This window comes from Pseudorca crassidens, chromosome 7 (genome assembly GCF_039906515.1).
Source record: "Pseudorca crassidens isolate mPseCra1 chromosome 7, mPseCra1.hap1, whole genome shotgun sequence".
Classification (NCBI taxonomy): Eukaryota; Metazoa; Chordata; class Mammalia; order Artiodactyla; family Delphinidae; genus Pseudorca; species Pseudorca crassidens.
The window spans coordinates 109,760,863-109,779,744 of NC_090302.1; the positions used below are offsets into that span (position 1 = coordinate 109,760,863).

Sequence of the window (18,882 nt, forward strand, 5' to 3'; positions counted from 1 at the left end):
CTTTGTTGTACACCTGAAAATAAGACAACATTGTAAATCAACTATACTCCAATAAAAAATTTTTTAATTTTTTTAAAAAGAGAATTATAAGAGGCAGATTTAGCAAGAGGTAAGATTGGCCCCGTCTTCTCAAAACCATCACGGAGCTAATGGGGCCAGTCTAGTGGCAAAGATCAGGTAAGATACGGCCTTTAGCCTTCTCATCCAAGACTGCTGATTCAGATTACCTGAAAGTAGCCGTAAACAAAAATTATCTATAACTTCATTGAAGAAAAAGAGAGTAAGTACAAATACACAAAATAATAAATAACCAAGGGGAAATAAATAGATAAAACTGAAAATTATGACTCCATGTTGTATAATTCTATGAAAATAAATTTGAAAACCTAGCTAAAATAGTCCCTTTCCTATAAAATACATTTATCAAATTTGACCCTGTTTTTTATTGCTGCCATAAAAAGTCACCACAAACTTAGTGTCTTAACACAATTTTTTTAAAGCAATAATCTATTTATTTATTTATTCCTTTGGCAAACTTAGTGGCTTGACAAAAATTTATTATTTTATATTTCTGAAGGTCAGAAATCCAATGTCGGTCTCCCTGAACAAAAATCAAGATGTCAGCAGTCTGCTTCCTTTTCTGGAGGTTCTAGAGAATTTCTTTCCTGCTCATTCGTGTGTTGCCAGGATTTGTTTCCTTGTGGCTATTTTCTTACCAGCTGTCAGCTGAGGGTCGTTCCCTGCTCCTAGAAGCCACCACAAGCCTTGGCTGATGGCCCCTCACTCAGTCTTCAAAGCCAGCAACAGTGGGTGCAGGTCAGGTCCCTCTCACAATGTATCTCTCTGATCCAGCATAAAAAGAAAAAAAATGTTATGCATTTTTAAGTTCTCAAAAGATTAAATAGGATAATCTTCCCACCTCAAGTCCTTACCCTTAATCAGACTGGCACCCTCCCTTTTCCCATGCAACATAGCATAGTCACTGGTCCCAGGGAATTGGGGCATGGAGACATTTAGGGGCCATTATTCTTTTATTGTAGACCCGTATAAAGATTTCTTAAAAAAAAAAAACACAAAAACTTGGATCAGTTTTCATAGAAGAAATGTGGAACTAGCCCTTAAAAATTACCATGTACAGATGGTTTCACAGAGGAATTCAGAGAAACCTTCAAAGACTAGATAATCCAATGCTACTTTAATTTTTCCAAGTATAGACAAGACACTTTAAAAAATTTTACTACAAAGGAAATATGGTATAGATACATGAGCCTGATAAAATAGCATAGTAAAGAAAAAACACAGACCAATCTCACTTTGAAATATTGGGACAAAAAAAATCTTAAATGAGATATTAGGAAATAGACTCCAATAGCATATTAAAAAAATAATATAGCTTGACCGAGTAAGGCTTACTACACGAAAGCAAGAGTGATTCAATATTAAGAAATCCATTAGTGTGACCACCATTTTTAAAAAATCTTTAGAAAATTTGACTATTCACATAGATACTGAAAAAAATTCAACAAAATTCAAAACTCATTTCTGATAAAAACACTTTGTAAAATAGAAAACCATGGATTTTTCTTCAAATTGATAAAAATAAATTTACCTCATTTCTAAAACCAGTCAGTGACTTACTAGGTAAACACCAGAAGCATTTCCACCAAGATCCAGAAGAAGGAAAGAATTCCTACTATTCTATTGAACTATTCAACACAGAATTGGATTTATTAGCTAATGCAATGAAACAAGAGAAAATAATTGAAGAGAGTATTTTCACATGGTATAATACTTTTCTTAGAATATTGGTATCAGTGATAAAACTATCATAAATAAAGTAATTCAGTAAGTTAGAAAGATACAAAATTATACAAAAATCTATAGCCATAATGAATATAAATAATAACCAGTCAGAAGATGTAAGGACAGGAAAAACATCAACAAAAACTAAAAAACATTTTGTATATTAACAGTAATGTACAAAACCTGCATGAGGAACATTACAAACACTCCTGAAAGACAAAAGTGAGGTCGAACAAATAGACAGCCCTTGCTTTTCATCAGGATGACTCAACAAAAAGAAACCAAGTATCCTTCTAAGTAATAGAAATGTAATGTGATTTTTCCAAAAAAAACACATATATAAATGAGATTTTTTTTCCTGGAATTAAGTAAGTTGGCTCTAAAACCCATGTATAAATATAAAATAGATGCAAAATTACTGATAAGCCCCTTAGAAAGAATAACCAAGAGAGAAGTGATTAGCAGTTCTCCGAATCAAAACATGGCAGACGAATAAACAGCCAGACTGATACAACAGAAAGGAAAGTGTCAACATAAATCCAACTGCCTATGGAAACATCAATTCTAGTTGAGGTAGCATATCACATATGTGAGGACAAGATGGACTTTTTAATAAATAGTGTTGTGACACCTGGATAATCATTTAGAAAAAGAGCTGATCCCCCAAGTATAAGAACTCTCACAGCAAGAAAGAGCATTTTTAAAAAATTTACTTTTTTCCAGTTTTATTAAGGTATAACTGACAAATAAAATTGTGAGATATTTAAAGTGTACAAGTTCTACACCTGGATTTGGGATTCGGGACGATGTTATGCATGCACATCTCCATTCAACATAAGAAGATCCCCTCCGAGGCCTTTCCCCCTCAGTAGCAACCCCTTCAGCGGCCCAGGCAACTGCAATCCTAATTTCCTGCACGTGTTTTTCATTTTACTATTTGCCTTCTTGAAGATCCTGGAATGCAAAATAAGCCCATGAAAAGACCATAAAAATCCTTTGATATTTTAAGATAAGAAAACTATCCCTATACATCATAATATCTATCTGAAAACTTTTCAAACGCAGTTCCATAAGATATTTTTAGGAGAATATAAGGTCCTAATTTTAAAAGTAAATTTCAGCACCGTCTTTTGTTTGCAACCATTAAAGCAGTCGATTATGTGTCTAATTTAACCCTGATTTTAACTTGAAATATCTAATACGACAGTAATTGCATTATTCTCAATTCAATATTTGGCTCTACTTAGCTGTAACTATAGCTGTCGAAGAATTCTGAGTGTGGAGTTTTCCATTATTTCTCACTCAGATATACAGAGTTCAAGTTTATTTAATATTATGTTTAATAATTTTGTTTAAACAAGACTATTTATTTGCATTGGTAGCAAAATTGTTGCATTTTCCCCCTAATATGTTATTCTTATTGTCATAAAGGGAATCCCGGAGAGAATAAGGGTGTATGTTTCCCATCTGACCAGAGAACTCTACCCACTTTTGTATTATTTACACAATAATGATCAAGGCCTGGGGCATTTCCTGAGGATGGAGGGCTGACTGGGAGATTGCCTCAAGGCCATTAACCTGGGGCAGTCATTCATTTTCTTAGAAAACCTGGTTGAAGTCATTATTTCTATTACAAGATCAATAACACACATTCCTCAGCATCACAACCAAAAACCTCTTTGGAAATGAGTTTTCTTCTGGAATTTTTCTTAAGTACATTCAATCTGTAGGTTATATTTTAAAAGAAATATCACTGAAATCCTGAACAACTTAGTAACATGACAGGCCTCATCACCTAGACATAAATGTCATGAACGTTGGTGACTATTTCCTCTCTGCCCTGACTTAGAAGTCAAGCTAAAAATAATCTGCCTCTCTCCCTCCTTCGCTCCCCCTCCCACGCGCCTCTCTCTCTCTCTCTCTCTCTCTCTCTCTCCCTCCCTCCCCTTCTCTCCTCCCCTCCCTCTTTCCTAAGGGCTTCAGCTAGCAAGTTTTCAATGGAGGTGTAAATCTACAAAACAACTAGAGCAGGCTTCTCTGGTGGCTCAGTGGTTAAGAGTCCGCCTGCCAATGCAGGGGACACAGGTTCAAGCTCTGGTCCGGGAAGATGCCACAGAGCAAGTCAGCCCGTGTTCCACAACTACTGAGCCTGTGCTGTAGAGCCCGTGCTCCGCAACAAGAGAAGCCACTGCAGTGAGAAGCCCGTGCACCGTGACAAAGAGTAGACCCCACCCGCCGCAACTAGAGAAAGCTCGCGCACAGCAATTAAAACCCAACGCAGCCAAAAATAAATAAATAAATAAATAGATACATAGAAATAAAAACACGAAAAATAAATAAATTAATTAAAATTTAAAAAAATAAAAATATTGACTCTGTTCTGTCTCCCAGAAGTTCCTACATTCTTTTAGGCTAAGAGTGATGTACTACAAACTTCCTAAACAGTAAATAAAGGAATTAAAGAAATTTCATCAATCTATTTTCCTAATCTTCAAAACACTGTGAATTACAATATGCTCTTCATGGGCAAGGTGTGATTATGCAACATAGTAAGGATGACTAATCACCTAGGATGCACCAGAAGGAGCAGAGGAGGCGGGAGTGAAACTGAAGCCCCCATCCACCTCCTTTTCCTTGATCTAACATTCATTCCAGTCACTCCTTACCCTTGAAATAAGGAGCAGTGATACTGTCATAGTCTCGCCTGTCAATGTGTTTACATCAATTCCCTGCAGACAATTGACATAGCCCCAGTCACTGGGTACTGCCTGTCCCCCCTCCCTCGTCTCCTCTGCTCCTACCCCACTAGACCGTCTCCACCCGCCACATAGTCAATGCACAGATAGGAGAAAGCCATGAGTCATGGAAAACAAGAGAAGAACAACTTTGAGAAGGAAGGGCACAAGGAATTGGTTGATGCTGGAAAACACCTGAGGTTAATGGACACCCATCCTTTCCTCATACAAGGGCAAAGAAAAGGAAACGACCACGCTGATGAGATATACAAAAATTAAATTTAGAATATTCTTATCTCTAAGAAGCTTACAATCTATTAAGGGAAATAAAACAAGAAGATAAATTATTGTAACATGAGTTGGTAGGTGATAAGAACCATGGGATATACACTAATATATGAGTGATTTGTGGAGTGCAGAGTTCCTTCTGGTTGGGAGAATCAAGGAAAACCTCATGAAAGAGGTGACCGAATGGTCAGAGATTGGAGGAGAAAACTTAACAAGCAAAGAGAATGGCTTGCGGTGCTAAGGATAAGAACATGGGGGATAGTCTGAGAAGCATGAACACTTTGGTTTATCTAGACTGTGAGATATAACTAGAGTGGAGGATGAGGTAACATACTAGAGGTCTCCAAAGGCCAGTGTAGAATTACAGGGGGGAGAGGGAAAGATTCTGAACAAGATAATGATGTGAAGAGAGTTGTATTTTAATAAAATCAATCTGGAGACTTCCCTGGTGGTCCAGTGGTTAAGACTCCACACTCCCAATGCAGGGGGCCCCGGGTTCAATCCCTGATCAGGGAACTAGATCCCACATGCCACAACTAAGAGCCCGCATGCCACAACTAAAAGATCCCACGTGCCAAAACCAAGACCGAGCCTGCATGCCACAACTAAAAGATCCCACGTGCCAAAACGAAGACCTGGTGCAGCCAAATAAATAATTAAATTAAATAATATCAGTCTGTAAGAGATGTTCAGAGAGTGGACTGGAGAAAAGAACATTGGATAGACGCCAATTATGAGGAATTTAAAGAGCCCCAAAGTGAGATATTTAGACTTTTAAGTAGCAGAGTAGCAGAGGGAATTGAAAGAAGATTGATCTGAGAGCTATTGAATAGGTGTAAGTTATTCTCAAGGTCCTCTCTCTCAGGTTGGGAAGGAGTTCACATTATTATTATTATTATTATTAATTATTATTACATCAAAACAGAAACACCAAACAAAAAAGAAGATGGCCATGAATGAAGCAGCAATGAAAGTGTCTTGAACCAAGGATTATGATTAATCTAAATCTGTGTCCCTGATTCTTAAATATAATCATAACATTTAGGAGGTAAACTCCATAGATAGTACCAGTGTTCCTTGAGAGGGAGAGTTTCCATCACTGGAAAAAATAGGTTTGGGCGACAGATAAACCAGGCCCTGAAATCTGGCTCTTTTGCTTATAAACTCAGTGACACAGAGTCCCTCATTTAACCTCCTTGAACTTCTGTTTTCTCATTGGGAAAATGGGAATAATAATGATTACTTGACAGGGTATTGTGAGACTTAGATCATATAGGGTTTGGGGCAGATATTAGATGCTCAAAAAGAGGCAGCTAGACTGGGTGATTGGTTAAAAATATTAGAGGGAAAAGAATAACAGATTATTCCAAGACGTTGGGCGTAGGGAAGTGGTGACAAAAATAATCATGCTTTTAATGGAAATGTAAAAGTCAGACAGTATGAGACAGATTTAAGGAATGAGATTTTTCTGTCTCAGCAGTTCTCATTCTATATTGCCTGTTTATAAATCCCACACCATCCGTAGAGCAACTCTATAAGATACTCTCTCCTCGATGTCTGTAAATAAACTTCAAGCTACCGTTTGCTTTGTGATGACATTTTTTTCTTGTCATTGCTTCTGTTGTTTTTCTTTACCTGTTTTTGCTGTTTATTTCACAACAGTATGCTATGGGTAAAATGAAATATAGAAACAGATTTAGCCTCAGTGGGTCCTGAAGACCCAGAATAAGGGTGTCTCAGGTGCTCATCACCATCCAGAATCCTAGCCGAAAAGTATGACTGCTTGTCACCTACATGTATACTAAGGTATACAAGAATTTCTTGAAGATGGTCATTTCTGAAGCTCATGTATATTTCACCTGCTTTAGCCAGTTAGCAACCTATCAGCCAATTGAACTGGATATTTTTAGAAATCTTCTCAGAAAATGCATGAAGCCTTGCTGAGTCAAACTTGTTATTAGGTTGATTTTCAGCATCAAGTTACAATGATAATTGTACCCTTTCGAAAGAAATTGAAGTCAAGATTCAATGAATAAAGTTTTTAAATGTATGGCCCTGCAGTCTTTTGTAAGGGTGTAAAACGTCAAGTTAAAATTTAAATATGAAATCAAATTGATACCTATTTTCTTTCCCACTTAAAATATACTAAATGTGATTTGGTTACGTGACCTTGTGTGACCCATGAAGTATGTATAAGTTTGTGTAGGGAAAAATAAGATTACTCATCAACTGTATTATATCCAGCACCATGTAGAACAATGTGTATATGTTAAAAATGTGTGTGTAAATTATTTCTGAAGAATATACAAGAAACAGGTAACAATTTCAGCCAGAGAGGAGAGGTGGCAGGCTCTGAGACACAGAGAAAAAGGAGACTTCATTTATGCTGCACACACTTCTGTGCCCTTTGAACTGCATTCCTTATACACATATTACCTGGATTTAAAATCATGCAAGAAATTAAAAATCAGACTTGCCTTCAGTACTAGACCTGAGTACAGAGCCAGACTAACAAGAGGAAACAAAGTTTGTATAAGGTTTTGCTTTTGACACCGGAAAAAGTAAGCAACTAAAAACTAGGAAATATATGATTTATCAGCAACCCTCATTAAAAAAAGACATGAAGATTTGGGCCATCAGTTTAATATCTGTAAACAGACTCATGTGGCTGTCACAAAAAAGACCCATGTTTGGTTGAGTTCAACATTTAATAAGAATCTACTGTGTGATGGGAACATAAAAATGAAAGATAAAGACCCTGTTCTGAAGGACGCACATACCAGGAGAAAGAGGCATATTAGTACATAATTAAATAGAACGTAGTAGGAGCAAAGGGAGGTGTATGCAGAGTCCAAGAGAAGCAGGGCAGACAACATCCAGGAAGGACATCTCAAGGTCTTTAGAGCTTTACTAGCAGTACAACATGCCAAGCAAGGAGTTGGGTACCACACCTCTCCATGTGCTCCCCAGAGCATCTCTGGGTCTCAGCAACTAAATTTCTTTGCCTTTCTCAAGGGCCATCACAGAGAAGAAAAGAAGCATTTCTACGGGACTTCCCTGGCGGTGCAGTGGTTAAGGCTCTGTGCTTCCACTGCAGGGGGCACAGGTTCGATCCCTGGTTGGGGAACTAAGATCCCCGCAAGCTGCAAGGCGCGGCCAAAAAGAAAAAAAAAATTTCTTTCTTCAAGGAGCCAGTAGCAGTAGGAGGGCCCTTCAGGAAAAGGTCTAAACCAGCTCGATTAAAACCTCTACATCCTTTACCCATTGGAGACTAGAGAAGGCGTTGCATGCTCAGTGGAAAAACCAGGAGGTGATTCCTCATTTGATTCCTGAAGCTGTGCCTAACCAGAGGGTTCCAGTACCTCATTATCATCTTCTATAAATTTGCAATAAAACAACCTCACTTTCATTGTGCTTTATGGCCCCCAAAACACTTTTGCGTACATTATTCCACGTGAATTTCACAATAACCTTGAGAGAAAGGCCAGGCCAGGGTTCCCATCCCCTCTTCCCAGAGGAGCCTCAGAGAAACCCAATAGCTGACCCGGAGTTGGTATCTCACCCCAACCCAGGTCCCTGATGCCAAGACAAAGGCATTTCCAAACCTGTCAATGATTCTCAACACTCTCCTGCTAGATGTCAACCCATGGCAAAGTTGTCACCCAAATGAGAAAAATAAGGAACGACTTCTGCGTAAGTTAAATTTACTCAATTTACAGTGCTCTTCTTCATTCATGCTTTATATCTTTCTCAATTTGGGGTGTGAAAATGTACTCTCATGTTTTTAGATGATAAGAGTATTTTTCACGCCCATAATGGGCAAAATCAAAAGTTGACTTTCGACATAGGTCTCCCCCCAAAAATTCTGGAGATTTTTCTGGTCCGTGCAAACCACCAAAGGAGGAGATATGGATAAGGTAGAGTTTACGGGACTGGCTACAGCAATCGTGAGAAGTGCTAGTATGTGTTCAGTGAAGAAAATACAGTAGATGGCTGATCCAAGCCCAGAAAAGTGCAGACTGTTCCACAAGGCATCAGACAAAACTCGAATCACAATCCCACATAACACATCCCCACCCTCAGCTGATGGAGTCCATTACCTGAAGCCATGAGGTATCTGAAATCTGCTTCAACTGAAACTTCCTGGGTGAATTTCCAAAGTGGCCTGAAATAACCTTGATTCAGGAACTATCTAGAAGTCAAAAAGCAGAGTCATTGTGGTGAACAAGCCACATGGCAGATACTAACATCAAAAACTAATTGCTGTTTATACACAAAACATTAATTTCTGACGGGCTATCCACACACCCTGAAGACATTTAAAGCACTTAAAAAGTAATTAAGCCAAAGTGAGTCATCATGTGCTATCATAGCCACGTGTGGTTTTTATAAAGTAGAAATCATTCATAATTCTGCTTTTACCCAGTTTTCATGAGCTCGAGGGATAATCTGGCAATGTGCAAAATCAACTGATTCCCCTGTTTTCTTTCTAATTTTAAGCCACAAATCCCTGGGGAAACGCTGCATTTACTTCCCCGCCCCCCCCCCCCCACGTTACCTACAAAACAAACGACCAGAGCACAACTTATTTTTTTTTCTTTTTTGTTTTTCTTACAATTGTTTTTCTTTTTAACATCTTTATTGGGGTATAATTGCTTTACAATGGTGTGTAAGAGCACAACTTATTTTAACAACGTGGCTTAGGGAATGGTTGTGTCAGTCCCCACAGTGAGAGGGGATCCTCAGGTTTGCTGGATGGAATCCACCCTGAGCCCTCACCTGTGGGTACAGGGACGCTTAAACAGCAGCACAGTTAAGCTGCAAGGCGCTGAACGCAATGAACGCAATGAAACCAGAGCGCTACCTCTGCACTCCATTCACAAAAGCGAACTGATGGTAATTAATTCATGATTAGTTCATTTCAGCTAATATACAAGCCTAAGCTTTTGCTGAATGATGTAATATTTCAAAAGTAGTACTGTGCCATGAAATTTATTGGACTTCCCGAAATCACCAATGTAATTGTTTTTGCTGTTCACATATTAGGCGCAGTCTCCAGGGGAAAAACTGATTCTTCTCATATAAGACTCTTTCCCCCCGAGTTTGAAAGTCTGTCATCTTTCTCAATGTACTCACTTCGTTAAATAGTTTACAGCTTGCAAGAGGGTCACAAAGTCTGGGTAACAAAATGACTGTCCGGACGGATTTAGACAATAAAACCACCAGATCGTTATATAAATGTTTTTCTCAGAGGCCGTTTCTGAAACACATACTAAATGCAAATATTGAAACACCTGCATGCCAAGCACAATTCTTTTAACAGATGTTAATCCCTGTGCATTTAACCAATGGATTTAGATCACATAAATATAACACACCCCCTTCAGACCATCTTGGAAAACTACCAATTACCTTATTTCACTTTGACAAAGAAACTATTACTCTCTACATCATAATTTTGATTTTATGGTTTATAATGGGACTATCTAAAAAAGCAAGTAAAAAATACAAAAAGTCAACTTGAGACTCAGGCAAAGCCCCTATATGTAAGTTGTCTACTTTTAGCGTGGAAAATTTACAAAGATTGATAGGGTTACAAAATTTAATGCTTTTTCTTTGTGGCCCTGAAGAATGAGATTCTTCATTTAATCCATCAGTAATCAGGATAGTCCACTGAAGGGTAGTCATCTTTTTTCCTCCATTTCAGAGTCCTGGTGGGTAACCTGGCTCATAGTTAAAATCGTCCCATATCCCTTGGGTCACTCCCTACTTGGGGGATGCTTCTAAGGGCTGTTTTTTTTTAAACAGATTTTATTTTTTAGAGCACTTTTAGGTTCACAGCAAAATTGAGTGGAAGGTACAGAGATTTTCCATCTAACCCCCTCCCCCCTGCCACACACAGCCTCCCCCATCATCATCCCCTGCCCGAGGGCTACATTTGTTACCACTGATGAACCTACAACACACATCATAACCACCCAGAGTCCATCGTTTACATTAGGGTCCACTCTTGACCTTGTATTATACATTCTACGGGTTTGGATAAACGTACAATGACATGTATCCACCATTATAGTACATACAGAATTGTTTCATTGCCCTAAACATCTGCTGTTCTCTGCCGATTCATCCCTCGGCCAACTCTGCTCTTTTTAATTCTTCTTCAATCACCTCCCCACTTTTCCAGCCTCAAATCTTCCTTATGGCTCAATTGTTTAATCATAATGAAAATCACCCTTTTGGGGCCCAACTGTATGTACCAGATGTACATCCGCTGGGTGCTTGACATCCATTACGTCATTTAATTCTCAAATATTCCAAGAAGTGGGCTTTATTTTCCACATTTACTGATAACTCTGGAAACTCATGTAATTTAAACTGACTCAGTGCTTAAGTGGTGCAGTCCGGATTTCAACCAAGCCCCAAAGCCTATGATGCCCGCTAGGCTAAAGTGCCTCTCACGCATCTATAAAGTCATGTTCTATAGGCGAGACTTCTAATTCCGTTTTAAAACGTATTTTGCTTTTTTATAGATAGGCAGAAAAAAAGGAAAAGTATTTACTTCGGTTCCTGACTTAGTTCAAGTACACAGGCTGGTCTCATTCTCTGCTTCTGTACCAGAAGCCAGGCTGACAAGACTCGCCCAGTGCAGATACCCAGCTAATTTTCAGCAAACATGGACTTGTTGCTTGATTAATTAGTATCGACGTGGGTTGTGCTCACCCACAGGTTTGCCTTCCACCATGCTGCCACCTGTCTTCTTCACAGTGCTGGCCCTATTTAGGCAAAAAGCTCCTGGATAAAAGTAGAGCCACCCTTGTCTCATGAGAGTCTCTTCCATCCCTTACGTTGAATCAGAGATAAATCAACACGAGTCACCAACACACCGTGATTAAATTCCAGTAAAGCCAAGATTTGGCTGGAGAATCTTGGCGTGCTACAGCTATGAAATCATAAAAACTTTCAGATTCTTAGGAATTCTGTTTCTTTGCACATTGTAGCATGACAAATTGGAAAGTATGGGCAATTATTTTTCATTTTGTTACCATGGACAATCTTTCCAACTGTGGCCCTTTCATATATATGAAAGGGCCACATATTTCATATATACATACCATCTACAATATTGAGTGCTATGTTAGTACAAAATAAGCTCCAAAAGCGGTTTCTGCCCTCCAATACCCTAGACCCTCCTTGAGAAAAAAATGTTGACTCATATGAAACCCTTAGAAACAGGGAAGTATATATTAGAAGACTAATAACAAAATCTTGGTAGAGGTTACAATGAAAATCCAGAGAGTGGTAAGATTTCTCTAAAATGCAAGGGTACAAATGAACTTGTCTACAAAACAGAAATACAGTCAGAGATGTAGAAAACAAACTTACAGTTACCAGGGGATAAGGCAGGGGAGGGATAAATTGGGAGATTGGGATTGACACACACACACTGCTATATATAAAACAGATCACTAATATAAGGACCTACTGTATAGCACAGGGAACTCTAGTCAATACTCTGTACCGGCCTATATGGGAAAAGAATCTGAAAAAGAGTGGATAGATGTATATGTATAACTGATTCACTCTGCTGTACAGCAGAAAGTAACACCATATTGTAAATCAACTCTACTCCAATAAAAGTTTTAAAAAATAAAATATAGTCACCAAGAAGGCTGAAAAAACAAAGTAGCTCTGAAAATTTTCATTTTCAGGGACACATAGTATTTGAAGAGATATAAAGGTGTGACAGCACTGTTGTGGGACAGTAGGTCTGTCACATTTCTGCGTTTCTTAGAAGCAGAGGCACTAATTGTCACTGTTCCTAACTGAGGGTGTTTGCATAACTAACTACCTTGGAAGACAGAGATAAATGTCTTTCTCTGGGGCGAAGGAGCAGCATGCTCACTGCCCATGATAAAATATTGAACTAGCCGGGCTCCTCAAGCTCAGAGTTCCTCTCCTGTAATGCAACCCGGGAACTGTGCGGGCCTCCGTAGCCCTCTTTATGTGGCCGGGTGGGAACTGGAGCCCGGGATACTCCAGCTGCTGCTGTTCCTGTGAGTCATGAATGAAGTCAGGCTCACTTGTCGGCTTGCCAGTAGGGTAAAATGTCAGACCCTTCCCAATTCCTAACAGGGAGGTCTGAGACCGCGGCCACAGTCCTCGGAACAGGAATACCCAGGAGGAAAGAGAAGAAGAAGTGAGTCTGGCTCCCTGGAGTTCTAAACAGCATCACTGGAGTTGGCCCTTATAACTGAACTGAGAGTGAATCAGTCAGATTCTAGAAGTGCATTCATTCCAGCCCCGATCTAAACTGACTACACTGTGAGAGGAATTTTTTTTCCAGGTTCCGTGTAATGGAATGGAATAATCCATTTAGTTATGTTAATCTGTGGCAGGAAAGAATCAATTCACTTCCCTAAAAATGGCTACCAGGACAAGACGGGACTTAACAAAAGCTTTGACCCTCTGTGACTTTTACTGCTCAAAATAATGGGGAAAAAGGCACCGAAATGTTTGTCTAGTTTCTTCTCAGTGAATTAAATTTAGACTTTACTAGTCATGGTTCCCTTTCCAAGTCAGTCACGGGAAGTTCAGAGCCAAGCACAACTCGGCTTTATTCACTTTGGCCTGAGTTGTTCGGCTCTGATTCTCCCCAGCCTTGATCTCCATGTTATATTTCCTCTGTCTGGACTTCGTATTCATGCATACTTTTAACCTTACTTTACACATTCATGTGCATCACCTCAAATCTTTTCTGGAATGGGGTAGACTAAGAACTAGTCAATAATCGTTTATTAATGATTGAAATGATTAGGCAAGCTTTGCTGAATCTATTAACTGCTTGTGAAAAATTTCACCTCCTTTTCTCCATATTCTTCCAAAGGAAGAAGTGGAAATTCAGTCAGATGCACTCAACGTGACTGCACACTTTGACTTCTAGATGCTGCAAAATAATTTTTTGCTCATTCCGCAGACAGTCCAGGAGCCAGGAGAGGGGAAAAGGAGGTCAGCGTGAAACAACCTCGGTTCTTCCCCAAAGTTTCCCATGATTGTGGAGAGACAGCGTGCCCTCCAGACCATGTCTAGATGCCGTAGACATCTAGACATCAACGATTGTCTGTACATGAAAGTGTACAGAGAAGGGGCTTCTCAATTACTTGTCATTATCCGGGCTGATGGCATCACATCAGTAACGTGTCCCGCTAAATTGTACTTTTCACCTTCACGTCCCTTTACAGGCATTATCTAAAATTTGTTGACGCAAAGTACCACCTGGTTTAATTAAGTGGAAGTAATTCAGGGCAGGGAATGGTGCCTGGACGATTGGAAGATGCTTTCCAAATGTTGTTCTTCCAATGGAAGTATGTGGAGTCCGTAAAATAACAATAATTATTCCAGCACCATAAATCAAGCTAAAATATTTGTTTCCAGAAATGTCCAGTAGGACGAACACCTTCCAGACCTAAGTCATCTCAACAAAGTCCAGCTGTCTGCCATAACACTGGAATTTCTGTGTTTCTCTCTTCTTTTTTTTTAATGAGAAAGCACCTTTGGAAGCAGGAATGATAGGTGAGATTTACAACATCATAGTTAAGAACCTAGGAAAAGGATAAAGAAGAGAAGGATGACTGTAATGCTTTGAAAAAATCATTTTTTAATTTTACTTAGAATGATCTCTAAAATGTAATGGAGCATGCAAATATAAGGGATACAGGGTTGAGGGTGCAGGATGTGATAGAAGGTAGGAAAGAACTCTGTTTTTAACCATTTTGTACAAGACATAAAAACAGATGTGAAGAGAGAATCCATTTAAGTTTTTTCCCATAATCAAAAAGCTAAGATTACACCTATTGAGGGTAGTAGTACACTGCAGAGGATCCAATCCCATAGACTGAATCAGCCAAAACTGGGTGCCATTACTTCCTCTCTGTGTTCCTGACATGTTACTTAAACTCTCTAAGCCTCAGTTTCCTCATCAGCAAAATAGAGCTGGAAGGATCTTGTAAAGCACACATGACATGATACCCAGAAAGCACACAGAGCCGGCCTGGCACACGTGAGACTCCACAAGTGGTAAATTTTGTTGTTAATACTTTATGATTTAAGGATAAAATGTACTGCAACAATGCAGTGCCAGATACAGTCTCTATTTGTGATTTAATGGCTATACAGTTAAGCCTATGTTATAGGCAGAAGTCTCCTCTGTTTTCCACGGTACCTACATAAATCTGACTGTGATACGCTTACAGAGACCTAACTTTTTCAGACCACTAAAGTTGCATTGAATACTAAAAATGTGACATGGCCTTGTATTTCCCAGTAAATATTGGAAGGCTGGGTTTGTCACTTTGTCTCTATTATACCAACTTCACTAATTTAAACAAATGACAAATCTTCCAAGTAGAGCCTTCCTGGAGATTCCCAAATGCAGATAACACATTCTGAAAGTTTCTCGAATGTTCAACACAGTGCTTAATTTTGATTATTTATCACACATCTCAATAGACATTTCAATATAGTCTATCTTGATATGCTACAAATAAGACACATTAAAGCTATAGGTGCTGTGTTTTAAGAAAATCCAAGAAGCAAGTTGTTTTCATAAAACCTGACTGGATGACCAAATTAACTACAGCATTAATGCTACCTACTTTTCCACCGTGAAGTAGTTATGTTTAAAGAGATATGATTTCATCAAAACTAATCACTGCAACAAATTTCAATCATATATTAAAAGATACATATAAAACACAGGTAAATTATAGTGTAATGTGTGTTATAAAAATGCAGTGGTGGGCTTCTCTGGTGGCGCAGTGGTTGAGAGTCCACCTGCCAATGCAGGGGACACGGGTTTGTGCCCCGGTCCGGGAAGATCCCACATGCCGCGGAGCGGCTGGGCCCATGAGCCATGGCCGCTGACCCTGCGTGTCCGGAGCCTGTGCTCCGCAACGGGAGAGGCCACAGCGGTGAGAGGCCCGCGTACCGCAAAAAAAAAAAAAAAAAAAAAATGCAGTGGTGCTTATTATACAATAGCACTTGACCTAAAAAGCTGCAAAGGAACTGAAAATTAGTGGCAGAAGTCACCGTTACTTGAAAACCAATCCATAATTAAAACGAAATAGTTCTGAATTTCAATATGTCAATGAGAATAAATGGTTCTGTTTAGAAAATTTATATTTACAAATAATGTAACAGGACCAAGTGATGATACAAACTGAGAAAATATGTAATTGCCTATTAATTAATTAAAGACTGTGGCCACTCTGTGGATTATGAAACCTCTGTTTTCTCCTCTTCCATGTGGCTAACTGCCTTTGGGTGGCCTCCCCAACATGAATTGGTTGTAGCCTGATGTCAGGGATCCACACATTTTCTATCCGGGGCCAGAAGTAAATAAGTTAAGCTTCACAAGCCATACAGCCACTGTTACAAGTACTCAGTTCTTCTATCCTGCATGAATGCAGGTGTAGACAATATTCACGGACAACACACAACCAAGAGGATGTGGCTGTGTTCCAACAAAATGTTATAGAAACAGGTATCTGACAGATCAGTTGACTCCCCGTCTTCCTTCTGCAGAGAAGATGCTGTTCTTACGCTCTGATTAAGTCAAGGAAGGAAAAGGAAATACATATGCAGCATAGACCTGACCCAGATGTTCTCTCAAATATCTGAAGATCAAGATGAAGAACTGGCTTAGACCAACTGAGGTCTCATTGAGGTGACCATCCACCTCAGATGTAAAAGTAATCCTAATCTCATGATAGGTCTTGCTGCTGAAAGATTTCTTTGCTCTTTGGATGTGTAGATCCCACAAAGATATATTTAAAAGTTATTTCTGAGGCCTTTCCTCAAAGAGAATATTTCTGGAAAGCATGAAGATTATTCACTTTCTAACTCAAGGGGCTCCCTTCTACAAGTGGCAGTCAGAAAGCATTAAACTTGCACTCAATCTGTTATTCTTTTAAGCTTGGAAACGACAAAATTCAAACAGTGGCACACAGAAAGGAAACACCATGGGCAAATGTTTTTTACTTAATGAGAACTAAGTGTCGCTCTAACTAAAATTTGGATTGGAACTAGAGTATTCTCATAAAAGCAACATAAGGTAGGAGTATGCCCGTGTTTTCACACACCCGTTCACTTATTTTCTCCACAAATACGTACATCAAGTGCTTACTCTGTGCCAGCACCATACGGGCACTGGGAACACGGTCACGTGAAAACAGACCTTACATTCCAGTTGGAGGAGACGGAAGAAAGACAAAGTGAAAATGTGTAATGTATGATGTATGAGATGATGATAAGTACCTAGAAAAAAACAAAGTAGGGAAGGAGAGTAGGAAATACAGCGTCTGGGAGCTACAATTTCACAGAAAACAGCCAGGGAAATCCTCATAGTGAATGTAATATTGGAGTCCAAACCTGAAGACAGTGCGGGAATAAGCCAGGGACAGGAAAAAGAGTGGTCCAGGCAGAGGGAACAGCAAGTACAAACACCCTGAGGTGAGAGGGTCCCCGATCTGTTGGAGAAACAGCAAGGAGGCCAGTGCAGGGAACGTACAGCGAGAAAGGAGGGTGGAGGGAGACTCAGTGAGAGAGATGATGGGACAGAACGGGGAAGGAGAGTAGGCAGACTGCCTTACAGGATTTTAACAAAGGATGACCTTTTCATGGATCATTCTGGCCACTGTGTTGAGAACAGACTGAAAGAGAGTCAAGGACAGAAGTGGGAAAACCAGTTAGGAGAATATTGCAGTAACCAGGTGAACTACGTGGTAGCTTGGACCAAGATGCTAGCAGTAGAGATATTCCTATATGTTTCCCAGAATAAATACATTCCTAGAGTGGACCTGGAAAGAAACAGGGAGATGGTCTAAAACACAATCTTGGTGCAATTCAGCATCCTTCGCTTAGTGAGGGATCCGAGAGGGGCTTTAGGGATGGCGAAGGGAGCGGGTCTGAGAGCCACATGTAGTATATCTCGTAGGGTTTTTCTCTGCACTATCAGAAATTCTATGCTGATAACATTCAGCCTGAGCACGCGAGGAAAAGGCCCCTTACATTCACTACCAGTTTCTGGAGTGAAGTGCAGACTCCGGCATTTGTAACTCAATCTGCCTGGGTCCATCACCACTTCACTTCTTCACCACCTGCCCTGGATTAATTACAGGGCTGATGAGCTTTACGTGGATTTCCTCTTCAGCAGAGTCAAATTATAGAAAGCTTGCTTTTGGAAGTTGGCGGTAAGGAAAGGGGTGGGAAATTCTCCATTCTCTGATTCTTCAGTAGACTTGATAGAGTCGTGTTACCCTAGAGCTGCCAAGGGCAGAGGCATTGCTTCGTGGAACGACCATGATCACCACCATTGTGACAGTGTCCTCCACGATGCCTAGAAGAGGGACCAGTAATTACTTGCTGAATCAGATTTGAGTTGCACAGCCTGTTCTATTCATTTCTAGATAACAGATCTATTTGCTTCCTACAGTTTCGATGCTTTCTTATTTACGGTTGATGGTTCCCAAAGTTAACATTTTTTTAAACTATGATACATATTTGCTTTGGTAAGATATGATTCCTGTACCCTATTTATACTTTATCCAAACAAGAAAAAGCAGCAAAGTACGATAAAACCGTACCTTGTATATGGCCCTTGAATAGTTGGTTTCTAAACACTTACGATAGAATTATAAAATTTAAGATAAATATAAACAAATATGTATATTATAGGTGCACTCTATAAGCAAGATCAAATTATTTTCCAGTAGATTAATAATATGGCATAACGGTCATACAGTATCCTGATCACAATAACTATTCAAACATCTGACAAGTGATGGATTGGTGTTCTGTTCTCATAGACTTCTATATATGGACTTTCAGAGACAGTCCATCCACATTCATAGGAACTTGGATGTTTCTGGAACTGTATAATTCGACTGCAAGAGTAAAGAGAAATCTGTTTCGGAGATGAAATACTCATTCTCCAGTTAGCAGGTGCTGGTGGTCGTTGTCAGGCTCTCTGTAGAAAAAGGCAGGAAATTGAGTTAAG

The 18,882-nt window shown here is 39.4% G+C and overlaps 1 long non-coding RNA gene across 1 annotated transcript; it reads right to left on the reverse strand.

Annotated features, from left to right (window-relative positions):
- Nucleotides 1–508: 508 nt before the first annotated feature.
- On the reverse strand, nucleotides 509–10,527 carry LOC137228217 (uncharacterized). The gene is made up of 3 exons (XR_010945203.1): nucleotides 9,963–10,527; nucleotides 8,927–9,018; nucleotides 509–843 (listed from the first exon to the last, which is right to left on the reverse strand). It is a non-coding gene; the product is annotated as an uncharacterized lncRNA (long non-coding RNA).
- Between the last annotated feature and the right edge of the window lie 8,355 nt (nucleotides 10,528–18,882).